We start from the raw sequence: 8,280 nt of genomic DNA, 5'->3' as shown, positions 1-8,280 counted from the left end.
TATAATTAATTTAGACATCTGTAATCTATTTACATTATGTAGGGTCTCCACTTGCAAACCCTCCAGGCATAAGTTGTTTCCTTTCTCACTCATGCTAAAACACAATACTGTTTTTATGAAGCGCATATTCATCTAAATATTTCAATTCTGAGCTGCTAGTTTCAGTAACCTGAATGATTATTCAAAAAAATCACAAAGAACCATGAATATATATGGTGCTATAATACTGAGACAAAATCCTTTTCCTAATAATTATTTTTTAATTGCTCTAAAGCAGGGGTGACCAAGGCCCCGGGCAGGTATTACACTTAAGACACGATTAGCCTGTTAATCGCACCTTAAATAGGAACCTAGCCACACATTCAGGCCACAAAACAGGAAACCAGGCACAAAATATGTGGTATGTTTTTGTGCCTGGTTTCCTTCATGCCTTACCCTGCCATGCAGCTTGATGCCGGCTGCTTGGTGGTGCTTGATTGACAACTCCTCCATCCCTGGGACTGCACAAGAGCCAGTACAAGACTCTCACGGGTTCCAAGGCTGGAATTGACAGTCAGCTGATTATTGGGTATCCCTAGGACCTCACTAGAGCCAGTTCAAGACTCTGGTGTGGTCCTAGGGCTGAGACTGACAATCAGCTGATTGCAGGTCCCAGCCCTGGGACTGTACCAGAGCCAGCTGGAGACTCCAGTGCAGTCTCCAGGCTGAAAATGACAGTCAGCTGACTGTTGGTGCCAGCCCTGGGACAGCACCAGCACACCAGGAACCCAATGTTCAAATTGCTCATACAGAGGAATCCGTGGAACATGATTTTGGTCTCCCCCTGAACTGGCAATTAGAAACTGGAATCTGAGCGCTGATCACAAAATCATGTGTCCTGCCATACACATGGCACAGAAGAAAGCACAGTTATTGGGAATGGGGAACAGATCCCATTGTGCCATTAAATGAGCATGTGCCAGGGCCCCAAGGTCCAGGCCACAGGCAGGATCTGGCCCATGAAGCCATGTCATCTGTCCTGCACAGATGCCCACACCTCCACAAACTTGACAGTGGGAGAACAGTGACAGTGTTAACTGCTGCAGCTCCCAGAGCTATGGCAATGAACACTGCTGTCACCAATTCAAACCTGTGGTTAGTCTTACCCCGATAATACAGATATCAGATAATGCAGCCCCACACCCTGTATTGGTCATATGCACCAGATCAGGATGGGGAGGGTGAATGAACTGGACACCACTGCTCTAAAATGCATGGGTCCTTCTACAAAAAGTCAATGGGGTTTCACCTTGGCTTTACAGTCAGCTCTCTAGCAAAAACACATCTAAACGAAGGACCAGTCTACACCATAAAGTGTTGCCAATATTATTAGGTAGGGGCATAGTTTGATAATAGCCCCTGCCCCTTGACAGGTATCCTGCTGATCGCCATCCTGGGACCAGAAATCCCACGCCAACCCCAGAAGTCCCTCCCCTTGCCCCCAGAAGTACCCCTTTTGGGAAGGGGATTTGCTATCATTGAACAGGGAAAAAAACAAATCATATACTAAAAATAAAATATCTACTATAACATATTTCAAAAATGTTTTTGTCCTGATTTACATGCATTTGCACAGTGTATATAGAGGTGATTGCATAATAACTCAAAATAAAGACTTACTTCTGTACGTTGTGTGGGGGGGGGGGGTTGGAAGTGTAATTGGGCTGTCAGGTTTTGTGAAGGGACGGGAGGTGGGAGCATGTGTGGGTGGATATGGGGTTTGTGGGGGGTGGCAGTGTGTGTAGGGGGTCTGGGAGAATTTGTGTGGGGTTGTGGAGGGGTGTGTGTGTGTGGGAGTGGGTGTGTGTCCCCCCCACCACATGCCCCCCCATAGCACACAGCCCCCTCCACTAATAGCAGCAGCAGGCCCTTGGGGTCCTCCTGGCCCACAGCAGGCAGAGTCTCCTGGCAACATGTGCATCTGGCTGAGTCCCAGGAGCTGCACATGGCGGTGCAGAGCCAGCCTGGCCAGTTGGCGTGCACCTTCTGCTGGACTGGGCTGACTCCATGCCACCACGTGCAGATCCTGGGACTCAGCCCAGGGCCACTGGGCCAGGCCAGCTCTGTGCCTCCACATGGGGCTTCCAGCACTTCAGTGGGGATCATGAAACATGGAGGTATGGAACCAGCCCCCCCGATGGCACACAACTCCCAGTGGCTCCTGACCCACATGCCATCAGGCCAAGCAGACTCTGCATCTCCACATGCGGCTCCCCACTGGAGTGCTGAAAGCCCCACGTGGAGGCATGAAGCCTGCCCGGCTCGATGATGCATAGCTCCTGCCTGCAGTGCTAGAAGCCCTATGTGCTGGCATAGACTCAGGCCAGTCTGGATTGAAGGCACGCACCAGTGGGCTGGGGCAGGTGGGCTCCATGCCACCACATGCAGCTCCTGGGATTCAGCCAGAGCCATGTGCTGCCAGGGGGCTCTTCCTCCTGTGGGCCATGAGCACCCTGAGGGCCTGCCACCTGCTGCTGCTGGCAATGAGTGCTGTGCACAATAGGAGGAGGTGGGGAAGTCACATCCACCCACAAACCTCACCCCCACCCCCTTTCCTGCAGGCAGGAGCACCCCTCTCCACTCACCAGGTGTCCAGTCACAAGCCATAATGCGCGGTGCCTCCACGTGGGTCTCCCAGCTGAAGTGCCAGGAGCCCCAGGGAGGTAGAGGCACAGAGCCCATCCAGTCTGATGATGTGCAACCTATGAAAGCCCACCTCCCGCTGGCTTTCAGAGGGCAGCCGCAGACCAGTAATAATTATTTTTTGGAGGGCCCCACAGGCTGGACAGAATGGCCTGGCAAGCTCAATCTGGCTCATGGCTTATATTTTACCTGCCCCATCCTAGATCGTGATATTGTGGCTATCCCGATTTCAAGCACTATATAGCAATTGTAAAATAATTATATTAAAATTTAAGCAAGCAGCAAAAATCTATGGCAAAAGGTCATAGAAATGATTCTGTGTGCCTGAATGAACAACTTCATCTTTATTTATATTCACTTTTCTTTTATAATACAAACTTAGAAATATCCAACTTAAATGGTCTATTCAGCCATTTAAACCTCTTTCATACTTCTCTTTAAATAGCTTAGGTGGTTTGTCATCTTATCTGTCTGGTTTTTGAAGATATAATAAATCATGACAAGATTAAACAAAAGGCACTGCAATTATCCACATATTTATTTCAAACATAGTGCTTATTTCAGCAGATAGTACTTGTTTTATATATCAAGGATTCTCCTCCAGAAAACAGGCTTCAGCTCCCCTATTGAAGTCAAAAATACCCTAATTACATTATAGTTATGATTACTGCTATACAATCAGACTTTTAATAAACAAAACTGAACCATGATTACACAGTGAAATGAAGACATATCATTTCAATGCCTTTCCTATTTCCCTGAAGATTTCAATTGACAGGCAAACAAGTAGAAGCCTATGTTAAAACTCCAGCATTCTTTTATTTCTAGAGAAACTGGCAGAAACATATTCCTAGTGAATAGGGGATTCTAATTACTACTGGTTAAATAAAATGAACATGGAAGGGATATTTTAGGAAAATAGAATATTCACACTCAAACCTTTTTCTTTCATATGGCAGAAAACTGATAGTGAAAACAGCTTGAGCAAATCGAGCATCACTTTATCTTGAGTTTTTACTGGACCTGCTGCCAGGACAGTGATTTTATCAGCCATTGCTGCGTAACAGGTTTGAAAGCAGCAGTTGAAATGTATAAAATGTTAAACCTCTCAATGGTATCAAATGTTAAATCGCTATTTTAATAATATGCATATTTTAATGCCTGGGATGTGTGGGCAGCAGGTTACAGCTGTGCCCCGGCTTCAGCCCCAGCCCCAGGCCCAGAACAGCTCCCTGCCCAGCTGCATGCCCTGCCAGCACTATTTGTGCCCATCTCCACAAAAACCCTGGCCCCCTGCTGCCACGGCCCCACTGCTCCTGGGGTCTCCATGAAAACCAGCTGCAGCGATACGGGCAGGGGCTACTGGGAAATGGAGTCCACCACAGGCCCAATCTGGCTCGCTGGCCAGACTTTGCCTGATCCTGATCTAACCCATGTCCTGGAAGATTTTAGACCCAGTAAATCTCATTGTTTCACCCGTATAATTTTATTCAAAATACTAAACTAAAACTAGCTTTCTCTTTCTTCCAACACTCATGTCGTTTTTTGTATTTGAGTATAACTCATTGAACGGAACTACTTAAATAAGTTGAACAGAAAAAATTCTCCCTGCATCTGCAGAAGAATCCAATCCTCCCAAAAGCTGGCTTCGCTTTTCAAAAAACTCTGATTCCAAGCACTTAACCAGCAAGTTCTACCAGTTCTGTGCTTAGACTTCCCTTCAAACTCTAGCAGGAAACACATACCAGTGTATTCTTTCAACAAATGCCACATTTAATCTAAATAATATTAATATTAATATATTACATAAAGTTCAAATTATGACAATGTTAGTTTAACCATTGTAAAAGCTTTATTTATGAACATGTATTTTAAAAAGTATGACTTAAATAAAAGCCTGTTTGAATCTAAAAAAATCTAATTTAATTAATTTTTTTAAATGTATTTTTATCTATCCAGGAAAAGTGCCTCATTGTTGAGACAAACAACTAGCCCAGTAATTCTCAACCACAGTAGCAGGCACTCTCCAAAAGCCTTTGGGCTAAGTACATTATTCTCCGAGCTTTGTGGACTTCCCCAACATTTCAGCAGTTGCTGACAGAAGCAAGAGAATTAAATCAATACAATTCTTGTCAGCTTCATAGCTGCTCTTCAATATCTTGTCGAGTAGAAAAAATCTGACAAAAATCTCATTATGTTATTCTCCTGCCATATTTGGGAAAACGGGGAGCAGCAACACAAAAAGGCACTGGTGTTGTTCATGAGGGAGGAAAACCTCCAGGGCTATGGACAGAAGTTACACATAAACCAGGTGAAGTCATCAGAAACTAGTTTAAACCTATAACAGAACAGAAGCCCAGTAGACATAAACCAGTTTGAAAATGGCGGAAACTGGTTTAAGATAAACCTGGATGAACGTAGCATCAAACTTAACTGATTTGGGTCAAACCGGTTTATGAAACTTCTGTCCCACATCCCTTCCTGGTTCAAGTTAAATCAGTTTCTCCCAGAATCCCAGCATGCTTTCCAGCTCTGGGCTAGGCTGTCTGCTCCAGCACAGAAGGGAGAGAGGGAGAGGGACAGGGATCTGGGGCCAGGGAGGAGGGGGTTAAATCCCACTTCCCCCTGTTAAACCCCTCCCCACCCCCAAGTACAGGAGCTGCCTTTCCCTGCTAAATGTTCTGAAAGTTATTGTTGGCTGCAACTGTGGACTACAAATCCCAGAGGCACCTGGAAGCAAGAAGTGATGAGAACCCTGCAGAGACCAGCTTCTGTGATGCCAGGCAGCAAAATCCCTGAGATCTCAGGGACCGCAGAAGAGGAAATGCCAGAGAGCCATGCTTTAGTGCCCCTCGCTTCTGGCCTGCTGTATTTCGTGAATCAAAGGTAAATGTGTGTCCAGTTGTTTCTCAGGTTAATCTCTGCAGCTTAAACTAACTTGCAAAGATTAAATCAATTCAGCCTCAGGCTTTTTGACTGTCTGTACTTAGTCCAGATGAGGTGAAGGATGGGGTAGCAGGAGTTCAGAAAGGGGCAGGTACAGGGGTGTGCACTGATGCCATTGCACCCTCTTCACCCCCTTTAATTCCTGCTCTACCCAAAATTTAAGATCAACTTCCTGGCAGTGGCAGGAACATTTCTAGTCAGACAGTGCCAGGGTGGATTTGATTTAAATCATGATTTAAATCACAAATTAAACCACTGGTCAGGAAGCCTTGATTTAATCACTGTTTCTACAGTAAGTGCATTGTTGTTGTTTGCTATAACCTTAATACATATTATTCATAACTCAGAGATAGCTGTAGGTTTCACTTTTAGAAGGTACACAACTATGCATTTTACAGAAGTGATTTGATTTTTTTTTCAGATTATTTTTGCAGCTACATCAGAAAACTGAATTATGATTTGGTTATTTTATTTACCAAGGCTAACTGAAATATACTTGTGAAGTCATTGGAAGGTGAACCATCTCACTAGATTAATCATGGACATTTGGGGGATATTTTTGCCATGTTGCGGTAGGAGGACATCAAATGAGCGCTGCTGCCATATGTTATTAGCTTGGAGCTTTCTTCTAGATTTCTTCTTATCTTTGATTCCTTCTCTCTTTTATGGCCTGGCAAGCCTGCTGCCTAGGTTTTCCCTCCTACCATACATTCCCTCACTAGGTCTCAAATCAATGGGGAGGCTGTACTCAAAAACTTATCCCTCAAGATTTCGGGAATATTCTGTTCAAAATGTTTCTCTTTTGTTTCTACTGCCCTTCCTTCCTTGCATTTATCTCCAGACTCCTCTTCCTTGCCCAGATCTACTCTGCCTCCAAGAATCCTCTATTCATGTAACTTCTTGAAACTTTGTACTTTTAGAGGGAGGTCAGGTCCTGACTCTGTGTACACGAACTTGCAGAGAGACAACAGGGCTGGTGAGTAGGTATCAGGTCTGTTCTCTCTCATCTCCATGTACTGCTGTTAACAAGGATGCTATTTCTGGAGACACAAATCCAGTCTGAGAACTGAAACTAAGCATCACAGAGATGCTTAATGGGATCTTCTGGACTGAGCACCAAGTCCCATTGGGTAGAGTGGTTTTCTTTAATCTTTACTAATCTATAGAGGAGCCTCCAGGAGCCCCATAAGACTGGGCTGCTAATGGCCTGTTGTAACCTTTTTAGGAGTTTTATAAATAGGTCATATGAATATACTGCCTCAAATAGTACATCATTAGAAGTTATAATCCCTATGCCATGCTGACATCTTTGATCTTTAACATATCTTAAATTAAAACGATCTTTATACAGGTTTTTTTTTTAAAAGCATCTTAACAAAAAAAAAAAAAAGTACCGTTAAATCAAAAGAAAATCTGATTTAAATTACATTTTTTTTTAATTGTTTAGTTTGGTTTTTTTAACCTACCATGGGCAGCAGTAAAGGAGTCATTTGACTTCCTGGCTCATTGTCATCTACCTGATCCCTTCTAAACTCGGCATTCCACAGGTGTTAATGCCGCCTCTCCTTTCTCGTGGCCTTGATGTTCCAGCCCTGAAGCCAGCTTTTCTCCTGCTTTTCTGCAGCCTCTTCACTGCTCCTTGTAGAGAAGCTCTTGTTTCGCAGCCCTAAAGCTTGTTTTTAACTCACTGCAACCCGGTTCTGCCTCCTAACCTGCCTCAGAGCTGTGGGCCCCAAGCCTGTAAGCAAAGCTTCTTCTGTCTTTTTAACTGGAGACAAAAAATGAAGAAAATGCCTGAAGATGTTTAACCACAGGACACAGAGGTGCCAACTCCAAAGTGCTCCGAGCCACCACAGGAGGTTGGCATTAAGAAGAACAACACTTAAACCTTTTTAAAAAATTCTTTGGTTTCAGGTGGTTTCTTTTCATGCATCCTACCTCCATTCCCAACTGACTTAAGATAAACTAAAATAAACCATGTACAAACTGAAATGAATGTTCACACAAGTATTTGCTCTTGCTTTTGGTTTAAATTCACACCTTTAGTCAAACTGCTACAAATCTGGGACTTCAGCAGCTTATCTGTTTGCACATCAAAGCTGTCCCAGAAGGCTCAAGGGAGGAAACATTCTTAGCTCCTCAATCACTACTAAGCGACCTTCAAGGTGGCTCGGAGCACCGCGTTCCCCTACGGTTGAAACGTTGTTACGCTAAAACGCTTGGCGCTGCACTTCACGGTGCGCTGAGACTCCTCACACGACCTACACCCGCAGATGTGCTCCCCATGCTTGCAGCACCAGACCAAGTGCTAGAAGACCACAGAGCCTACCCTCCGCACGGGCCGTAGAAGCAAGAGATGAACGAAAAAAGCACCTGCTCCATCAACTCTTAAACCCCTAAGGCTCAAGAGGCTTAAGGTGGTAGCGAAACCACAAGCTCCTGGAAGAGGCGGGGGACGCCCAACCAAACGCCTGGGATCAGCGGAGCAGGCCAGCAAAGGGAAAAGGGCAGCGCTCCAGACCACGCCCCGTCCGCACTGGGCACCGCCCTGGCCTGGCGGAGCAGACCGAGACGTGGACGCCGCGCTGAAGACGAACCTCCCGGGCCGCAGCGGGGCCCAGCATAGGGGGGCGCCGCGGGGCAGTACCGGGC

The sequence above is a fragment of the Crocodylus porosus genome, unplaced genomic scaffold (genome assembly GCF_001723895.1).
Source record: "Crocodylus porosus isolate Cpor-Errol unplaced genomic scaffold, CroPor_comp1, whole genome shotgun sequence".
In the NCBI taxonomy this organism is placed as follows: Eukaryota; Metazoa; Chordata; order Crocodylia; family Crocodylidae; genus Crocodylus; species Crocodylus porosus.
Note: the sequence above shows the minus strand (reverse complement) of the source record.